The sequence below is a fragment of the Mus pahari genome, chromosome 5 (genome assembly GCF_900095145.1).
Source record: "Mus pahari chromosome 5, PAHARI_EIJ_v1.1, whole genome shotgun sequence".
Lineage (NCBI taxonomy): Eukaryota > Metazoa > Chordata > Mammalia > Rodentia > Muridae > Mus > Mus pahari.
In genome coordinates, this window is record NC_034594.1 from 81,386,079 (window position 1) to 81,407,991 (window position 21,913).

The 21,913-nt window shown below is 44.7% G+C and overlaps 1 protein-coding gene across 4 annotated transcripts in view; it reads right to left on the minus strand.

Annotated features, from left to right (window-relative positions):
- Positions 1–20,692, minus strand: part of Rnf152 (ring finger protein 152) — a 72,712-nt gene extending 52,020 nt beyond the window's left edge. Inside the window, exons 1-2 of one of the 4 annotated variants that reach the window (XM_021198656.2) lie at positions 20,328–20,692; positions 19,000–19,122 (exon numbers count right to left, since the gene is read on the minus strand). The gene's annotated coding sequence lies outside the window, so the exon portion shown is untranslated. Of the gene's footprint in view, positions 1–4,249; positions 5,305–18,999; positions 19,123–19,700; positions 19,862–20,327 lie in introns of those variants that run through there. The other 3 variants (XM_029538428.1, XM_029538429.1, XM_029538430.1) reach the window with 3 other exon arrangements.
- Between the last annotated feature and the right edge of the window lie 1,221 nt (positions 20,693–21,913).

Below are 21,913 nucleotides of genomic sequence, written 5' to 3' on the forward strand. Positions count from 1 at the left end.
ATTTATTCAGCCTGGAAGACTAGTGAGGTGCCCTGGTCCACCAGCCTCCAACCCCTCCCCCCCCCATGCTGAGATTACTGGTGCGTGCCACCATGGATTCATCTGGATTCTGGGATGGAACTGAAGCCATGATAAAAGCTCATGGTGCCAGCCACCAGCCTACAAGGCAGAGGTCTGGCTGGTGACCTATGATGCTGACCCATCAGACGCTCAAGCTGGACTCCTGAACCATTAACAGAATGTCTTGTTCTCTGAGAAACAATTCAAAGTTCACCTCAACCGCAGAGTACTTGATCTACCAAGTTAGCCCTTCCTGTCTCGGGCTTTCTCAATGATTGTAAATGGCAACAATGTGTTTAGGGAGTACAGACAGCCTAACTTCTTAACATGTTCTCAGAAAGACTTAGCCTTTTTGTAAAGGAGATCACAGAAAGGGTTCTGAGTCTGGAAGGAAAGCTGATGGCTGACGTCACACCTTGGTCAATGCAGACTCTCCAGAGACCGACAATATTTGAACAAAATTCAGTATCAGAGCAAAGGTGCTCAGTGATGTCTAATAAAAAGATAAAAAGAGAACTCTGAGTTAAGTCTGGCCAATCCAAACTTTTAATCTCTCAAACATTCATGAAAGCCTGTCCCCCCCCTTCATATCTCACAAATACATAACTGAGTGTGCTTCCTTTCTGGCTCGCCCTGTATTCAGAAGGTTTTTGCTACTCCACTGAAGCGGACTTCCCTGTAAATAACCTCATCACTGGTACTTCCACAATTATGTCGTTGATGTAATTACTGCCATCATGACTCCAGCAGCTATTTGTTTCACTATAATTTCCAGATGAATTTCTGGTGTAGAAACAAAATAGCCACAGCAAGATAATTAATTACAACTCTATTATTACTAGATCAAAGACTTGCTGGAAAAAAATCCTCAGATTTCTGAGGATTCCATTTTTAATGCATCCCTGTAGTGGATAAACAATTAGTAAAGATATGGCTAGCTTTCATTGTTTTTCAGAGCATTTCATTTCATTGGCTCTTCTCAACAACTACTATACACTTTGTATGCATATGTGAATATGTGTGTGTGCATATATGTGTTCACATATGTGTGCACATAGACAGGCCAGAGATCAGCATGGCTATCTTCCTCTATACTCTACTCACTTAATGTGGAGCTCACTGACACTTGGCTACTTGCCCAATAGGCCCCCAGGACCCTCTGGTCTTTTCCTCTCTGGTGCCAGGATTACAGGAGTGTGCCACCACACCCAACATTGTAGGTGGATGCTGGGTTCCACACTCAAATCCTCACGTTTGCACAGCAACTTCCTTAACCCCACTACTGCAAACACTGCTCCATCATAATTAATAACAGCTAATCCACTGGAGCTGCTCCTGATGTGATTCAGGGCTTCCTTCCAGCCTTGGTTTTCCCACTTTCTAGAACAATCCGAGCCATTGCTGTACCGTCTACCTGCTCCTCTCAGGAGAGGTGGTTGACAGAGACCTTTGACTGGTCGAAGTCCAGAGAATAAATGAGTGTGAAGTGCTTAGCCCTAAACCGTCTGCCCACACTCCTCCTCACGAGGCTCAGGAACATTTACTCCCTCCCTCCTCTTCTCCTAACCCCTCTCCCAAGATACCCTCTCCACCATACCTACCTTCCCTCTGTTTCCCTGCAGAAAGGAACAGACTTCCCAGAGATACCAAGCCATCAAGGCCCACCAAGTTACAATAAGATGAGGCACATCCCCTCATATCATGAAACTCAGCTTTCTTTAGTTGTCTGGTAGGTCGACCATGTTCCCCATGGTCAAGCCCCACTCTAAAGAACAGTTAACACAAATGGGACTTGATAGGGACAGAATAAAGAAGAAAATCCAAAGTCAGGTGGGTATGGGAAGGGGGCGGGGAGAATGGACGTGGAAGGAGTTGGGCTAGGGGGGTTAGTTAGTTAGCTTTGAGCAAAGTGCATCATGTGAAATCTCAATTAGTGAAAATACTTAAAAATATATAACCTACTTATAAATTACTATGACAATCCAAGTGGAAAATACTTAGAGGGCTTCATCAAATTCTTGGGATTTAGTGCCTGCTAGTTATTTTTTAACGTCTAAAGGTACAAATACTAAAGTCATTCACAGTTTAAATTTTTATTCAAAACTTGCAGTCTCTTCATTTAAAACATTGTTGGGACTACCACTTCCACTTGCACTGTGTATGTGTGTGTGTGTGTGTGCGCGCTACAGGCACACATACATGAACATGTGCATGTTTGGGAAGGCTACAGGTCAACCTGAGGTGTCAGTTCTCAGAATTCCACCCATTGTGTTTTGAGACAGGGTCTCTCTCGGCTGGAAACTCACAGATTCAGCTAGACTAGCTGGCCCATGAGCCCCAGCTACTTACCTTCGCCTTCGCATGCTGGGGTTCTCAGAGAGTGCCACTTCACCTATCTTTTTGCATAGATGTTGGAGATGAGACTCAGGGCTTCATGCTCACATAGTGAGCACTTTACTGACTGACCTGTCTCCCCAGACCATCATTTTCTCCTTTTATAGTAAGGTTTAATTATACAAAAGTTAGTTTTAAGGAAGCAATTCACTGAGGACCAACTTAGCATCCTTAAAGCCCTGAGTTTACTTTCCGTAGCACACACACACACACACACACACACACACACACACAAAGCAGGGGGTAGGGTGGGGGGGAAGTCCACAAACCAATGTCTTTCAGGTAGTAAACACATTTAACTAAACCAGTGGTAATAACCCACACATTATACCTCTAACTACATATCCAGCTAGAACGCTATAATAGTATATATAAAAATAAAGTAATTTCTTGGTAAATATAGCCCTGAATCAACTAGCACCACAGCAGACACAGTATCTAAAGCAATGTGAAGGAATGATACAAACAATAAAATAAAAAGCATGGTATTACTCTAGTCCTTAGGAGATTTGAAACTAAGTAGAAATGCAGCATTTCATGCTTTTTAACACTAAAGCACCAGCTATGGCCAGGAATATGCAGATGTATCAGCTAGGCTCAGCCTTCAAAGAACCCACATCTGTCACTGCCTGGTCAACAGCTAGGAGTGCACAGGGCGATGCTAAAGCCTGCAGTGTGCTGGAGGCAGCTGAAGCTCAGAGGTAGCCTCTGCAGGGAGATCTGAAGGAAGAGGGAGGGTTTGCATGAGGTAGACAATGGAGAGCAAAGGGCTCCGGAGGCACTAATAGCTCGGGCACTGTCTGGGGACTGGAGAGTTAACCAGTTTGTGCAGAAAGGGTACCTTCCACCACATTCCCTATGCTCCAAGCAGGCTTCCACAGGAACTAATCTTGTGCACAGTCCAGAAAATATTTTAAGTAGTTTTAATCCAGAAGGAGTCATAATCAATTTGGAAGCAACAAATATAAACTAAGCTATCCTATAACTTTTACATAACATCATTCATTTTAGTGTAAATAAATATGCTCATCAAAACAAAACAAAACAAAACAAAAAATGACAAAATGACAAAACAAACATTTTTCTCCTTTGCTCCTGTCAGCATTTTGACCTGTGACCTGTGTCTTTCTAAGGACAACTTTCCAGGGATACCTTCTCACTGTGGGCAATGTGGTGCAGCCTAAGTCATGTGGCCATTGGGAGGTGGGATCCCACAAGTCCAGCTGACCTCTTTATTCAATGTGTTTCCAAGGTCCACACTGATTTCTCTAAATCTGGCCCTTAACTGGAATTTGTCAACATCATTCACTCAGTAGCTCTGACTGAAAAAATTCCATTCAATTTCTTCGTACCATTGGGCCATACTCCAAAACCCCATGAGTTTCACCTGAGGCCTGGGGCACACATGCACCCTTCCAGCACTTGCTGTCCCCTCCTGAGTGCAGACTGTCACTATTTTCTGTGAGCCTCAACTATCCTTGTCTTTGTCCCTCTGCTTCAATTCGTGTGGAATGCTATTGGATTCATCATCTGCAAACAGCTTCATGCCCACTTCTTCCTCCTGATGCAAAACATGTCTTCTTGCCAAGTAACTATGGAGCTCCTGTCCCCAACTGTCCCCTTCGTATCTCATACATCTCTACTTCATCTTCCCTGTTCCAGCCATTCAGACCATTCCCTGTCCAGCAGATAAGACACACGATCTCCTACCTCCTACACAAGAAGCATCAGTCATGTTAGGAAACCACCCAAACCCACACAAATGAAGCAGCAATACCAAGAATGCCTTTCTTACCAGACACAGGCATTGGTTAAAGAGATGAGGTTGCAGATCTCCGGACAGATCGAGGAGGCTGAGGCAGCATTCTGCAACAGCAACATGTACCAATAACTCCACAGCTAATGTCTTTGGGTTCTAGTACCAACTTTGTGACCATGGGAGAACCATTTAACCTCTACACCTGACTTTCCTCACCTGTATATCAGAGCTCCTAACACAACCATCTGCCTTTCCCTACGGGAGTGTTGTGAAGTTTAGACAGATACAAAACACAAAGCATCACATGTTACTGGAGCCACCAATGTTAGCTATTTTTACTTTACTGTTGTGGAAATGTTTTCCATGGATAAATAGAGGCATTTGGTAGGTTAGACGTCTAGCAAGCATTGTTACTAGAAAGAGACTTCACTGTCTTGTTGTCAAGTCTGATTGTACTCTGTAGCCTGCCAAAGATTGTGACAGATGGGGAAGGTGAAATTCACTGGAGTGGCCTCTGGAGAATGGACTGAATCCTGTGCAACAGAGCAGTCACATGAGGCTCTGAGTCAAACAAACAGAAAGCTTTCAGCAACCAAAAGGCTTCTACACAAATAACCATTGTCTCCTATGAACAGTCCATTGTTGTCATCCAGATGGGCAGCCAAGGAAACCATTTGACTTACATATTTTGGCCAATAATTCTATATAGAGACAAGCACTAATAATTGCTATAAAAAAATCTAGCAACTGTACAGTGAGTTTAGTCTGATAAGCAAGCTTCTGGGTCCATATTTTTTAATCCATATCATTTAGCTGGACTTAGTATAGAAGAGTCTGTTTCAAAGATGCTCATATGATACAATGATTCATTTATTAATGGTGTGATTAACAGCCGTTACTGCAGGGCATTAACATCTGTCATCCCCTTTCCCCCAGAATGGTAAGATACATTAAATGCACACTGCCACAACTGTCTCAACTTGATCTCAAGCTACAGGCTAATACACACGGGGCAAGACCAAGACAGATAGTAAACTTGATGTTTTATTACTTTTTTACTCAAAATCTATACAGCTCAATACTTGCTTTGTTTTGTTTTTGGTTTGGTTTGTTTTTTTGAGACAGGGTTTCTCTGTGTAGCACTGGCTGTCCTTGAACTCAGAAATCTGCCTGCCTCTGCCTCCCGAGTGCTGGGATTAAAGGCGTGCGCCACCACACCCGGCTAGCTCAATACTTGCTATTCTTGTATCCAAATGATTACCATGGTAGGAATAACAAACTCATTTTATCATCTTAACATTAGACAGAACACAGAAATTGTAAGAATTCTAGCAAGAAGGTTGGTATTACTAAAATCTCTGATCTATGATGGCTGGAATCCCTACCTCCCCTCATACCTGAAACGCTGAAAGCTGGATGCTTTAGCTAGGTCCCTTCATGCCAAGTGTCAGGGAAGGTTAGTCAGGATGGCTGAAGGACAATCAATGCAAGTACCCCCATCTCAGTTAAGCATGGTGTATCTCTTCCCAGCACTGCATTCTAAGCAGCTAAGTATTAGGGGTTCTGTTCCACATGGTCACTTGGGGACTCAAGCTTCTCCCATCTGTCATCCATCATATATTAGGGATTCAAAGACCTCCTTAGATCCTCAACAACTGATCAAAAAGTTCGAGGGAGAGTGGTCGTAAGAACACTCCCTCTCTGAGCTTTGCCTCATATCTGTATTTGTCCCATGATAACAAACAATTGACATATTCTATATAGATGCAAAAAGGGAGTCCATCACAGAGCTTGTTAACTGGGGGTAATTTGATCTCCTAATGTCTAGAGATTTCTCAGATTGTTACACAATGGCACCTAGTCGGTAGAATGAGGGACATTACCAAGCATGTCACAGCTGTTGGGTGTCCTCACAACAAAGAATTATCCAATCCTACTGTTAAAATGCTGACTTCAGTGGGTGTCTCAGCAGTGTCTGCTGCAGTCACACACACGCCCATGCCCAAGTTCATCATCACTAATCAATCCCAGCAAACCCACATCCTAATTGCTCATGTGTCTGCTTGCTCAGGCAGCTGAACTCCTTACCAAACCAAGGTCCCAACAGTCTCAGAAGTCACACTAGAGCAGGAGTGACACCTTATGCAGAGGTCCAAGTAGAAAGAAGGTGACTGTCTGCGGAGTTGGGAGGATTACCTGTAGCTGGGTGGAATGAGGACTAAGCTCCCAGGAAGTACATCCTGCAGCTCTTCCCCAGCACACAAGGAAGCATCATGAGTCAAGGAACACAAACGGCAAAGGACAAGGCATGCTGCTTCCTCTTATGGGGCAGCAATAAGAGAAGAGGGTGGTAAAAATGCTTTTCTGTTCAGATGTGAGGTTTTGGTGTTGGTCCACTCAACAAAGGACCCAGCATCTGAGTGAATAGTTGACACACCATCAAACGCTGACTTCAGAAAATGGCCCTTGTAGAAACAGCTCACACCACCAGATGTCACAAAAACTACCCTGCACAGTCTATATTCAATTGATAGTGAAACCACTGTTAATCTCCTGAAAGAATTGTCACCGACTGTTTCAAAGATGGCCCTTTAATCAACAGCAGAGAGATGATTCAGGCAAACGGGACAGCCAAACCATATACATTTGTTCCCAAAGACAGGCTCGTGTGGAGCTCTGACTCTTTTACCAAACTGTGTGGAATCTTGTAATGAATTTCACTTTCTAATCCCTCATCCCACTTCTGAGTATGGCATACACCGGTATGGCTGAGAGGTTAGGTGAGTGCTATGGAGACAGCTCGGGTGATAAAATGTTTTCCTCACAAGCAACAAGAACTAGAGTTGAATCTCCGGAAAGGTCAATGAAAAGCCAGGTATGGTATACAATGGAAGTCCCAATGCTGGGGACTTAGCAGTAAGGTAGGTAGGTCCCTGAGGCTTGCTAACCCGCCAGGTCACTGTCTCAAAACAAAACTCACAAGAAACAGAAAAAGAAGATGGATGCCATTGAAAAGCAACACTTGATTATCCTTTGATGTCCACACATACTCACATCTACACACATATACCTGCACACATGCACACACAAAGGAGGACAGATACAACACATCATTCAGGGTCATAGCTTGCTCTAGCATAAATCTGCCATGAATCCCGGGCCAAGTCACTTGACTTTCCAAGTTCTAGTATCCCAGACAAAGTTCAGGTACTTTAAACTCAATATGACTGGAGTGCAGAATAGACACAATCTGGCACCCACCTTCATCGTCTCTTGGTCTTTAGGAAATAAATTTTATAACTCTACATGTTCAGGAAGAAAAATATGATAGCCTACCATGTCATTTGGTGGATGCTATCAGTGAGCAACTCCAGTGTGCTTTGAGCAAGTTACTTGTAATACGAAGCCGAAATCACATAAACAGCAGGTTTTTCTGACTTTACAATTCAAAATGAACTTTAAAAATACAGTATTTCTATGAATATCTTCACCTCCATATTGGCTTTTCTCACTCTTCCTCCCTGCCATCATTGTCTTTCCGCCTGTCTGTGCTAAGTCTGGAGGACAATGTCTATTTAACTTCTTTTTTTTTTTTTTTTTTTTTTTTTTTTTTTTTTTTTTTTTTTTTTTTTATTTTTTTTTTTTTTTTTTCAAATGGTATCTTCTAAGCACTATAGATAATACTGAACACCACCAGTTACCTAGCATGAAATCCCTCATAAAAGGAAGAAATTTGTTTCTTTNTTTCTGACTTTACAATTCAAAATGAACTTTAAAAATACAGTATTTCTATGAATATCTTCACCTCCATATTGGCTTTTCTCACTCTTCCTCCCTGCTTTCTTTGTCTTTCTTCTTTTTTAGCTGAAGCCACAAGGCCCCTGGTGCATATTCAACTTTTTTTTTTTTTTTTTTTTTTTTTTTTACTGTTTTTTTTTAATTAGATATTTTCTTTATTTATATTTCAAATGGTATCTTCTAAGCACTATAGATAATACTGAACACCACCAGTTACCTAGCATGAAATCCCTCATAAAAGGAAGAAATTTGTTTCTTTCCAAGTCAGAATCTCAAGGAAAAAATAAAAGAGGTAACGGAACAACGCTTCCCAGAGAGACAGTAGGAAGGATTCTAGAGGGCAAGCAAGCAACCGCTTTGTAAGATTAGGGTCTAAACGAAGCCACGTTGACCTTCAGGAAAGCGGGTAACAGAACCTTGGGGTTTGACTCCATATAGAATCAAAGAAAAGCCAAAACAAGCTCCGCTGGCTAACTCAGACTAGGTGTGGTCATGAGGGAATGCCATTCTATAGGGTTCAATAAAGAAGCTTTGGAACTTCCAAGGGTAGGCTTTACAATCAAGTGAAACTGGATCTGAAACCAACTTAGTTTTTTTCCTTCTTAGTGAAGGCATTTTCTGAGCCAAAATAACAAACACCTTGTAGGACAGTGTGACTGCCTTAGGATATAATTCCCAAATACCTTAGTTACTACTTTATTACAAAACTTAGGGCAGATGAGCAGTTAATTTTAATAGACCTGGCTCTACCGTTGGAAAGAAAACATTTTTACATTAGAAAGGCTATTTACTAAACACGCTCTGTTCACCCAAGACTCCCCTTGCACTGGCAAGCTCTTTGCCTTTTACTTTAAAGAGGTAACCGAAAATGAAGAAATTCACTTCCTCAACACACAGGAACATGGTGTCTGAGTGGGCATGATGATTATGTGGGGAAAAACATGGTATCCAGGCCTTACAATTACCTCCCAAGATGCACGCGTGAGTGTTACAGAAAAGACAAAAGGCAAACTTCTGCAGACTCTGCTAGCAACCACACAGTAGACGTGAATGAACAACTATTCTTCCCAAGAAGAAAGTGTGCATGGAGGTTATCATCTGAGGCATCAGGTATATACTAGGAGAATCTGTGGGACTAAAGGTCTTAGCAGTTTCCTCCCAAGAGATACTAGAGTGTGGAGCCAGGCCTGGTTCACTTCCTTTCCCCCCCAGGTGCCATAGTAGATGAATCACGATATCCCTCTGGAATCCTTGGGAAGAAAGCACTAGGTCTTGTATACACAGCATCCACAGACCAGCCCACACTTCTGTCATGTTTATAACATTGGGCATGTTCCAGAAGCATCTAAGCATCAAACAAAAGACAAGGCAATTCGATTGTCTGATGGGGTTGTGTGACGATTTCCCTAAGAAGAAAAAGCAAGAACACAGTCTCCTATAGAAATGTATCCCAGATGCCACAGTGGCAAGACAGCAGCGTACATCTAGATACAAACCCTCGAATTGCCAGAGATTCAGAGTGGCCTAGGTCAACACTGACAGCAACTGATCAGCAAACACAGTCTGACCTGCACCTTGGGTTTAAGAGGATCTACCAGTTCCCTGTGTGGCCCTTTAAGTGTTTTCTAAAGAATGGATTGATTCCAACAAGTCTTCACTGAGTGTGTCCTATGTTCCTAGCCTTGGACAACAACCTGGACCAACTCAGCAGCAGCCACCGTTAAGGGCTATTTCTGAAACAGCTCATTAGAGTTGTATTTCTAGTGTATATTTATATATTTATTATACTGCCTGGTTTCTTTGTCTTCACTAAAGAGTGTTTTCTTTAAAACAAAACAGTACTGGAAAGAAAAAAAAATCCATTCTAAAATGCAGATTCCTAAGCAAGGGAGCTAACACATTCAGACCATCTTCTCTGCTTCTTAGCCTAACCCATTCCCTCCTTCTCCTTCCTCATGCCTGAGCTTGTTAAGTGCCCACAGTGTCTGCTACAGGATGGCAAACAACAATCATAATACAAAGCACGACTTCTATATAGACAGGTGATTTGTCTCAGTTTTCTTGTGACTGTTTAGCTTAAGCTGGACTTTCACCACCTAGGTGTCCCTCTGTAATGGACAAACTTGGGGCAAACTCTCTATACAAGAAACCTGGCCCCAGGAAAGGGGCATACTAATGAAGTTACCATGAGAGTGAAGATATTGTACAAAACATCTCTTGGGCCCTGCCTTTGGTTCTCAGACCACCGACTCAGTGGTCCCAAGACATTCAATTTCCCTAAGATTCTCATATGACACCTGGGTACAAAACTTGTTTCCCAGGAAGAGATTTCACACGGTGCTGACAACCTGTCAGAGCCCATAGCAGAAGAGGCATGTGATGGGTCAGTGATCAGCAAGACCACACCTTGACTGGACTGCCTGATTGTTCACAACTCTTGTCTTCCATCTGAACCTAAATCTCATGTCAGCACCCTGAGGACAGACTGTGGAGTCACTGGACCTGTCTGTCTGTCCTTCTTCCCATTGCGCCCATAGTAAATAAAATCCCTTTTCTCTGCTTTTCACTGTTGCTTGTCTCTTTTTTTAAAAAATTGGTTTATTCATTTCAGATCTGTACGAGTGGTCGACTGTATGTAGGTACATATGCCAATGTGCCTGGTGTTTATGGAGATCAGTAGCGCTGAATCCCCTGGTACAGTAACAGATGGTTATGAGCTGCTATGTAGGTGCTGGGGACCAAAATTGGGTCCTTCGTAAGAGCAGCAAGTGCTCTTAATGGCTGAGCTGTCTCTCTGGCCTTAATTGCTCATCTGTTTAACTGAGCTCTTACAGATGATAAAAGAGCCAGCTAGGGCTGCAAGCCCACGCCCTACTCTAACATCTCTAACAAGATCATCCTGGGGTGTCCTTCACTTCAATTGGCAGGTGGAGTTGGTACTACCGGAAAAAGAAGCCAGTGTCCTAAGCCAGCTCATGCAGCTCCTAGATCCCTCATCCTCTTTGGGAGCTTGTTGTTTCCAGCTGCTTCTAGCTGGCTCCAGCTTCCGCCTGAGAAGCAGTTCTTTTGAAACTACAAACCACTTAAGAAAGACCATGAACATACTCTGGTATTTCAAGCCTAAGGACTCACTGACAATGAATTACAAAGGGATCCCTTTAATAAGCACTGCAGCTATCATTATTTAGGGGCAGGTATCACCCCAGCTAGCTCACCCACTGGTTAGACCAGGCTTGTCCACTGGCAGATGACAGATGCTGACTAAAAACAGAGAGAACAGTAGCTGCCATTTATTCAGTGCTTACTGCATGCATGGCATGTTACACAATCTCTCAATATTCTCTCTGTGTATTTTATTTTCACAGTAACTCATGAAGGTTGATTCTCATTTTTAAGATGAAAAAGATCAATGCTCAATCAGACCTTAGTCATTCAAGGTCAAACTCAATGTCACCATACTTTTAAAATTCCATGTTTCAAACAACTCCACTGGAATAGGACCATGGTAAGAAATCAAGAATTGAGATAATAGTGTTAGACACGTTCCTTCTATTCTCTTCCACTTTACCTTTGTCTTTGTAAAAAAAAAATACTATGAGCTAAGAATATTCATTAAACTGTAACAAGATAAAGAACTTTGTTAGAATACTTTCAGGTGAAGAACACACACCCAATATTTGAATAAATGTAATTATTTATCCAATATATGGCTGATCCACTGGTGCTCAATGTTTCAAATGCTACTTATATTTCACGAGAGGGATCCTACCTACCTTGGGGGTTCTGAAGTGCCAGTACCACAGGGCAGGAGTTGATAGAGGCCACTCAGTCCACGTAAGGCTGGCCCTACCCAGAAAGTTAAGCCATCTGCCACTCAACTAAGCAAGCAGCAACCTTCTTGCAACAAAGGCCAAGTCCTCCAAAGCACACAGATTTCTGTATATGCTCCTGGCTAGTGTATGTGTTCGTCTGGTTGGTTTGATTGTGTTGCTTTTGTAGTAGTTTCCTGTGATGGTAATTATTACTTTGACAGTTTCTTGTAATGCGGGCTACTCAGTAAGTAACCGAGACAGACCTTGAACTCCAAATCCTGTTGCCTCTACCTCCCTTGGTTCAATGGCCAAATCATAAATCATTTAAATAAATTTGGCAAGGTGGTATACACCTATAACCCCAGCAGTTGGAAGGTAGAGAAGAATGAGAGTCCAAGGTCACCTTTAGCTATATATCAAGTTTGGGTCCAATGTGGACTCTTAGAGACCTTATTTCATGAAAAAAAAAAAAAAAAAAGGAAAGGAAAGAGAAGTAAGAGAGAAAAACAGAGGGGGAAGGAAGAAGGGAGGGAGGAGGAGGAGAGAGGAAGAGAGGTAAGAGGGGAGAGGGGAAGGTAAAAGGGGAGAGAGGAGGAGAGAAAGGAAGGGAGGGAGGAGGGAAGAGAAGGGAGGGAGGAGGGGAGGAAGGAGGGGAAGGAGGAGGGAAAAATAAACAAGTACTTAGATTAAAGGCAAGCACCACCTTGTCTAGCTTTTCAACCATTTTTAATTTCATACTATTAACCTGAAAGAAACCAATTTGCAACTGCCCCAACTGCCAAAGACCATCACATCACAGGCTGGCTTTGAGACATTCATGTCAGCACCATTCTCTATCCTTCAAACAGAGTGGTTTTGTATGAATGTGTTCCTGCCCAGCCTCTCCCAGCAGCTGAACACATTTCCCTCCACGGTAATACCACTCTCCGCAATGATCAAGCATGTGAATGAGTATTCTAGAATCCAAAGAAGTCAGGTGACACAAAGGTAATTCTGAGAGGAGGCAAGGTGCTCAGCCATGGTATGAGGTGCTAGGTCTATCAAGTACAGTTCTCCTTCATCTGTGAGATGGGAAATCCTCATGTTGCTTGCAATGTGTCGCCAAGGAGAATATTGATTGATTGGTTAGTTGATTGACTGAATTTGTAGGTAATGAAAACACTGAAGTTGAAAAAACCGGTTTTCTAAGATGTCCCACAATGGGAATTTTTACCTTTCAATCATATTAGTATACTCAGGGAAGTATACTAATCAAATTTAATTCAATATTTAATCATTATTAGTACAATGAAAGGAATCTTTTAGAAACAAATCTCTCTCACACCTTCTTTAAGAATGCAGAACTAAAGTCTCTGTAATCCATTCATTGTGGTAGGTCAAAGTCAGATCCTATGTTGTCAAGATTCACCAACAGTAAAGTACTTATTGATCGATCACTCTCTGTGTACAAACACAGTGGCAAACACCAAGGGGAGTCAGACTCATCCAGCCTTTTGAAGAAAACTATCCTGCAGATATACGTTGCTATGGCCCCTCGGAGGGAAGTACACCTCAGCTACCCTATCTCACTGGTGTGCAGGCCCCAGAAGCACAACGGCTGAAGCATCTCATGCCCCGGGGTTTGGGGCAGATGAGGCTTATTATTGATAAAAGACATTCCAGGACATCTCTTCAAAGCACCTCCCTTTATGTTTATTAGCTTTGATAAGTTTTTATGACATAGCAATTAAACAGAAAGACCTATCCGGAGCGATGAAGCAAGTGCTCTTTGTAAAATGAATGAATGGAGGGCTGACTGAACAAATGAATGGGGATGAATGAGAAGACTGAGGGAAATGAAACAGCAGAGGCAAGTTTTCCAGAAAACTCTGGGATAATAAAGGATCACTAAGGGATAAAGTGACCCAATTAAACATTGAGTGGAAAGCTGAAGTGAGCCTTTAGCAATAGAATGGAGAAGGGGAAGGGAAGGACACGGAGGCCACGCAATGCAATAAAGGCCCCTTGGAAAATACGATAAACTAGCCACCCCAGTTACTGTAGAGTTTTAAAATCAAGCAAAAATGTCAAGATTAGAGGGGCTGGAAGATAGCACACTGGGTAAAATGTTTGCCACATAAGAATGAGAACCTGAATTTGAAGCTCATGCAGAAAGGCATGAGGTACATGCCCTTCACCCCAAGATCAAGGAGGCAGAGAAAGGTAGATACAGACCAGGGACTTCCGGGACACCCATCCCAGCCTACTCAGAGAACCCAGGTCAGCGGCAGACCTCATCTGAGAAAAATGAAGTGGGTGGTGCCTGAGATGGAGCAACACACAAGCTGCCCTCTGACTTCCAATAAATGTGCACATGTAGCTAGGCACACACATGACACACAAGTGAGCAGAAGATGAAGATTGGAAAGGAATTTGGGGGTCAGGCAGGGAAAACTAAAGAAGAGTCAGGAATACAAGCTCCCTCCTACAAGAAAACTGGAGCCACTCAAGAGCATCAAAGGACTGAGAGGTCATTAAAATGGTCTCTTCTATGGGAGAGTAGGGACAGGAAAGTCAGGAGGCCAAGGCTAAGGCTGAGGCTACATGTACCCTGCTGGGAGATATGGGAATTTTTACCAAGGATGGACAGGACCAGAACCGAAGAGCTACTTGTGAAGTTCTCTATGTCATCAAGGCCTAGCAAAGCTGTTACCCAAATCTCATCAGCCTTGCAGGCCCACAGTCAATGTTATTACCCACACTTGGGAATGGGTAAGCCAGCCAGGGGCATTTCCTTACAGCCATGTGTGAGACAGCAAGGAAGGACTCAACCCAGGACTGGTGTCTGTAGTCTGCATGTCTTAGCTGCTTCCCACAAGACCTCCTGTGACATACCCCTTCCCTGCATGAGGTCTGGAAGCCTATGTGAAGTCAGTACAGGTTTCATCACACCCCGCTGCCTGCACTGGGTTTTGATTTATGCCAGAGTCAAGAATCCAAGTAGTAAAAAAGGTTTCTTTTCAGACTCAGCTCCTTCACTCTCAGCAACTCACAGCAGCACTCCACCCTAACTCCAGAAAGAATCACTGCCGTGCCACAGTGGCTGTATCTACCAGGAAATCATGGTTCTCAAAAGTCAGGAAATGCAGGTCATCTGCATGCTGCTTGAAGCCTTTCTTCAAATCTGACAGTAATACCTATAATCAGAGACAGAAAAAAATCCTAAAATACATGTGAAGCGTGGGAGCTGACTCTTAGGACCTCCCTTCTTCTCACTTCTGTGCATTTGTGACAGGGGGAACCAGGAGTGCTCACTTCTGCCACAAGTGTCCTTCACCTGAGTTACTGACTTTAGAAGGGCAATGAGAGGTCACATAAAATAAGTATATTTTTAAAGCCCCAATGTCCTTTAAGATGAGTCACAAGGGGTTTTTTTCTCTTTCTCATGCAGACTGCGTTTGCCCTTGGCCCCAACCTGGAGGGGTATCCTTGGCAGCTCACTCTATGTCTCTTAGCCTCAGACCTCCCACCTGTTCAGTCAAGTGAAGCTGGATGAGAAGGGTGGCCTCCATGTCATTAGGCTAAGTCACCGTGACTTCAGAAGCTAACTCCATTTACTGTATCTCTTCTATGTACAAGAGCAGTCTTTGACAAAAGCAATACTATTTCATTACATTCTATACTTATCGGGGATCCTTCAATTACATATCAAATCTTAAAAATTCTAATCTATGCACACAGTTATCTCAAAGTGGGCAATGATGTTCAAGGGGCCAGCTTGTCACAAATCAACTGTCTGTCTGCAAGCAGCCAGGCTTTTGTAAGGTTTGGTCCACAGCACCCAGCTCTTTGTACGGAAAGCATAACAAGGCAGGATTTAAAACTTAGCACCCTCATAGACTACATGGAAGTTAATGGAAACATGAATGTACTGGAACACTCTGATGTCCTGTGAATCCACTGACCTGAAAAAGTCTCTTGGCCAAATTGCTTTTCCTAAACATCAAAATAAAAGGAGGATGCTAAGTCTGTCTGTGCCATTCTCTTCTGCTGTGTTTTCCTGAGGTTCTTGCAGGTCACCTTCTGGGTGACTTCAGGCCCACCTGCCACTCTTTCCTATCCTGGACTGTTCCAAACAAAATCAGGAAGTCTTAGACAAGAAGCAGATGGTAAGGGAGAAAAAGTCTGCAAAGGACACTTCTGTTACATAATGCTGGGCATTTGACCTGCTAGCATCAGTCTTGGAGGTGACTACTGACCTATCCCTGCAGAGTAAACCAGCACCCCAAATACTCATAAAGAATATTCCTTCAGTATTTCTTTGATAATGAGCATATAATCATATGAGTAAACATACTAACATTTTAGTAAGTAACAGATTGGAGGAGAACTGCATTTCACACACTGTGTGTATGCAACATATGTGTGCATGATATGAATTCACCTTTCTATATGTGCATGTGTGCATGTGCATGTCATAATACACACATGGAGGTCAGAAGACCTAGGTGTTAGCCATTTGCTTAAGAGAGCAATTCTTTGTCATTCTCTGCTGCATACACCAAGCTAGCTGGTACATAAGCCTCCAGAGACTCTTGTCTCTCTTATGACTTGTTGTTAGAAAACTGGAAACATAGATGTGTGCTCCTACATCCAGCTTTACTTGGGCCTTGGGAATTAATGTCAGGTCCCCATGCTTGCACAGCAAGCGCTTTACCCACTGAGCCATCTCCCCAATGCATTAAGCAGATTCTTTAAGATATTTATCCTTGATTTACTCAAAAACTGCTCACGGAACAGCAAATACCTTCTACACCTTGAGCCAGGCCTCATGGGACAAGAGACCTGTGTCATCAGTATAATTCAGCTGTTCCCAGCTCTTCCCATTTCCATGCAAGGAAGGTCATAGAGCTTATTTGGGACCATAACAATGTGACATGCTTCTGGGCTAGATTATGGGGTAGACTGAGTGATACCTGAGCCACTTTCTTGAGAGCAGTGATTCTATAAGACCAAGCCTCTATCAGTTTAGGGCCTGAGCAACTACAGTGAGCTTGGCCTTTCTATTCTGCAGGCCCAAGAAAGAAATTGCTGGGCACTGATACGTGGAACACTCCTCACTACAGCAAAATCAGTAACACCTCAGTACTTAAAGATGAGTGAAAGGAAACCTACAAAAGTCTACCTGTCCCCATCTGCTTTCTAAATCATGTGACACAGAAATGTAGACTTTATTTTGAACTTGATGCACAGCTGACTGCTGAACAAGAAGGTCCAGGTAGAATAGTCACGAAGAAATGAAAAGAAAATGGCCTCCCTACATTGGTGGAGCCTCAGCAGCCATGGAGAATCAAACTGAAGAGTTCAATGTCTGTAAAGAAAAGGCTACTTCTGACCCAGCCCAGACATTTGGGGAATTCAGAACATCCTAGAGAAAATGACAATCAAGCAGAGGTTGTGTGAGCCTCCTCAGACGTGCAGGCCTTCTCAGTCACTTCCAAGTAAGGCCTGCATTTCTTTGTCTCCCTATAAGCTCTTTGAGGGTGATTCATGACTGTGTCTCTACCCATAACTCACCCCTTGGCACCTTGCACAGAACCCGCATCTGTTAAGTGCCCAAAAGCATCTGCAGGGTGAACAAGTAAACATTGGGCTCAAAGGTCAGCTATGGCAGCCTAGAGCTAAGCCCACCTCTATAGACCCCAGGAAGAAGAAACTCCTTCTGGGGGTGTGGAGAGCCAATGTAATTCAACATTTCATTATGAGTTATCACAGCACATGATGATGAAAAATTACAATAAAATCTAATACTACACTGTAGCTATCTTTGTTCTTGGACATGCAATTACATGTGCAGGCAGCTGTTTTCCTATGTGGAAAATTGTGTGTGAGGGTTTTCTTTTTCCTATTAAAAAAGCCACACCCTTGATTCTATTGCATTATTACATTCCCTATTATTTCCATCACGTGGTTTTTCTTCTTGCTGTAATCCAGGACACACCCAGAATTACTGCTGACAGAAAAATCACCTGTCAACATACCTTCATCCTAACACCATGTTGGTAATCTTGTCTCTGCAAAGCAGTAGCCTTTGTTTTAGCTAGAACAAAATGACTGCCCCACTTCTAATGGTTTTCCAAGCTTTCAGTGGAAGGGTCAACGTTGGTGTCACTGCTGGTTTTAAAGCCACATTTAGAAGCAAAACTATCCTAGAACAGAATGACAAACATCTTAAGCTTTTTAATTTTATTTTTAGAGGGATTTTGGAGAAAAACTGTAAAGAGCATCCGCTCTGGTCCATGATGCTGCTATACTGCAAAAGAGGTCTCAGGAGCCAACGGCCCTCAACAATCTGAACTCCCTATAAGGAAAGCCTGGATCCAGCCCATGGTCCAGCCCTTGGGATGCTAAAAGCTCTGGATTCTAGGAGGGCATGCCAGTGCTGAGATGTGTGTCCTGGTACATCTGAAGGTGAGTTTTCAGTGAACTCTATCATGATCAGGCCAGAGTTTTAGGGAAAGAACCAAAATCTAAAGAAAAAAAAATGGAGAAAGAGAGGCTAATAGTTCGTGTCTATATAAAGGGAAACATAACTAAAGCTGTCTTCTCTATGTTCTTTCTGCTCCTACCCAGCAGCCCTTTCTGCTACCTGCCAGTAATTTAGCATCAGCCTGCCCTGCTTATGATGTGACAGATACTTTGACAATAAAAAGATGGGAGAGAAATGGTCCTTCTTCCCCAGAAGGCCACCGCATGTGGCCAATGCCCGAACTGAGCACTGGTCCAACATCTTATGAGCTTTACCATTATCAACTTTCCCACAATATCTTTCATTAGAAGACATCTCTACTTTACACAAAACACTATCTTATCCAAGCCCATATTCAGGTACAACTTTCTGTGTACTGATAGCATCAAAATTCACACCATCCAGTGGAACTAATACAGCTCCAATGTAAGTGGCTCCCAGTGACCTCTCCAAAAGGAAAGGATGAAGTCATTTGCAATGTTGGTGGAACAAGACATTCGAGTGAAGTCCCAAAGGTAGAGAGACTTTGTTTGCTTGCTTGGGTGGCCCCTACTCCCTCACAAATACGAATGCTGTGAAAGCAGAAACACCCAGGCAGCGCTGTATCAGCGCTGTGAGCGCAAATGACCCAGAGACACCCAGGCAGTTACCCAGATCATTGGGGTTACCTGAATCTGTCACGTGTCCCTTTCACCCCCTTCTGCGTGATGACATCAAGTGGAAACAGTAAGCGTTTGGGAGACAAGAGGCTGACAAGCAGGAAGCGCGATCGAGACCCAGCTTTGTTCAGCCTGCAGTGAAATACATGCAGTAATGGTTAGATACTCCCAGCACAGACAGAAATCCAAGCACCCTCCGAGACCACTGGAACACGAATGGGTGTCCCGAGAGGATGAGAATGGGGAGTAGAAGGCTGGTAGGACAGGGAAGGGTCATGAAGGCTCTCCTGGATAAATAATCACCTCCTGGCTCCTCTGCAGTCTATGCCCCCCCCCCCCCCGCCGCGCCCCCAAGTTCTCCCGCGGTAAAGCAGCTACCAGCAACCGTCATGCCTCAGAAAGACAGGAGTCAGGATGGAGAATACCATCATCATTTTAGGGCAAAATGCTAGCAAAATACACTAGTTAAGTCCACACAGCTAGCAATGCAGGGCGTGTAGTCGCCCGCCCAGACACACACACACACACACACACACACACACACACACACACACACACACACACCAGGGATGCATCTGAGAGCATCCTTTCGTTGCCCGGCCACCACCTCATCAAGTCACTGTCTCTGTTTTGTCAATTACCCTACTGTTTCTAAATCTATGCAGCACTCCCCCACCACACCCCCACGGTAGGCGGGATCCCAAACCAACACTGTGGAGAAGCTCCCCACAAGTCCTGCCGGCTTTGTCCTGCTGCTGTCCTTCCAGAAGCAAGCGCCCCAGGCCCGTGGGTCCGCACAAAAGACCCTCACTCTGGCCCTCCACTCGGCCCCCTTTTCCAATAATGGCTTGGGGGCAACTTCTAGCTGGGAATCGGGGAGTAGGAAGGCAGGACAGGACTGGAGGGGACGACCCAGGACGACCCAGGTCTTGAAAATGCTGGGGGGGGGGGAGCACAGCAGGGATATGCGCGTACCTCAAGGGCGCGTGCAGCGCGTGCATGAGGCGAGCTCCCGGGACCAGAGCTCCAGGGGGCATCCCAGGACTCAGAGGAACCAGAGTCAGCTGCCATGACCCCATCGTGCTCCCAACTCAAAGCAATGCCTGAGGAAAACCCATCTCCCGGGGACCACCTCCTCGGGAGACGCCTCTCCAGCTCCGCACTCCTTTAACCAAACAAACCACCCCAATCATAGTCCAAGAGGAACCTCCAGATATACCCCAGGCTACCGTTGCCCTTTTCCCGCTTTCTCCTAGGCACTGCCTTCCCCGCGAGTCCCCTCTGCACCCTGGACCTGGGAGCACACAGAACAGGAAAACAAACCGAAACTCACTGACCTCTCTCAGCAGCAGGCTCGGCTCTGTTTCGCCGCCAGCGGCTGCAGCAACGTCGGAAGCATCCCGGGGGTCCGCGCTGCCTGCTGCGCTCTGCTAGACGATCACTGAGGTCGGGCTGCTGCCTGCTCCTCCCGCCGCAGGTTGCGGGGCAGCGCGGGCAGAGTGGCGGCAGCGCCTCCCGCAGCCCAGCTCGTCTCTCCTTTTGCTTCAGGCGGCGCCCTCCACCTGCCCGGCTGTCCTCCGCCTCCAGGATCCGACACCCGCTGCCAGGCACCGGACACTGAGCAGAAGCTTTTGGTGTCACCCCCAGAGACCCAAGCACTGAAGGGAGCGGGAGGCTGAGCTCTGCTCCGCGGACCGCCCCTCCCCGGCGGCTCCACCCCCTCCCGCACTCCACCCGGCAGCTTGGCCGGCACGTCCGACTGTCTGTCGGTCGGTCCCTAGTGGCCAACCTCTTGGTGTGGGTGGGGAAGCAGGAACGCGCCCTCCACCCACCGTAGACAGGCGAGCACCTGGACCGAGTGCGGAAGGAGGACCTGAACAGGATCAGGTGTGACCTAGAGGCAGAGCACCGCAGGCTAGATCGACGGGGACTGGCCGAGGTGGTGACCCAGCTGCGGCTCGGGACTCAAGACCACAGGGAAGAGGGAGGAGTCTAGACTATTGCCTTTCCCCTGGGTTCTTTTTGGCTGCCCCTGAAAGTTCACTAACCCAACAAGAGCAGGAACCTGTCAGCATGGATATGCTCCCAAAGAGCCCCACAGGGACACCTCACACCTCAACCTCCTGTGTAAACGAAGCTCACAGGAGAGGTGAACAGGAAAGAGCAGGTACTAGGGGCTATAAAGAAGCCGAGAGGGTCTATTAAGTTTACCCGATTGCCCACCTTAAAACCCAACTTCAGGCTCAGTGGTAAAGTTCTTGCTTGCCTAGGGTGCATGAGTCTGGATTTATCCTCAGTATTCCTAAACAGAAACAAAGCCCTTATCTTAGGGATATGCTTTTAATGTCATGTAACCCCAGGAAAATCTAAAGATAAGGTCTCCTGCTTTTTTGCTTAACATATAGTGGAGAAATGGGGAGATAGGTGTCCCCTGCTAGTCTGGGGCACCATGAATGTCCCCTGAATTCTGGGGCCTTTGGGAATCCATTCCATTAGGAAACAGAACTGACCTGAGTTGTGTCTCCTCATCTCTGTGGTTCAGCGGAAGGATCTCTGTTAATGCATAGAGCAAATGGCTTCTTCTAGACATCAGGTACTGAGCTCCCTTCATGGGTCCGATGTTCCTTCTTATACAGCAGTGGTTCTCAACCTTCCTAATGCTGTGACACTTTAATACAGTTGCTCATGTTGTGGTGACCCTGAGCCATAAAATTATTTTTGTTGCTACTTCATAGCTGTAATATTGCTACTGTTACAAATCAAAGTGCAAATATCTGTGTTTTCCAATGGTCTTTTGTGACCCCTGAAGGGGTCGTGACCCACAGGTTGAGAACTGCTGCTGCTGTTCCAGAAGTCCCAAGAACCATGATGGCTCTGTATGAGCTAATGAATCTGTGTTGGCAGCTGGTCCTACTTACTTTGT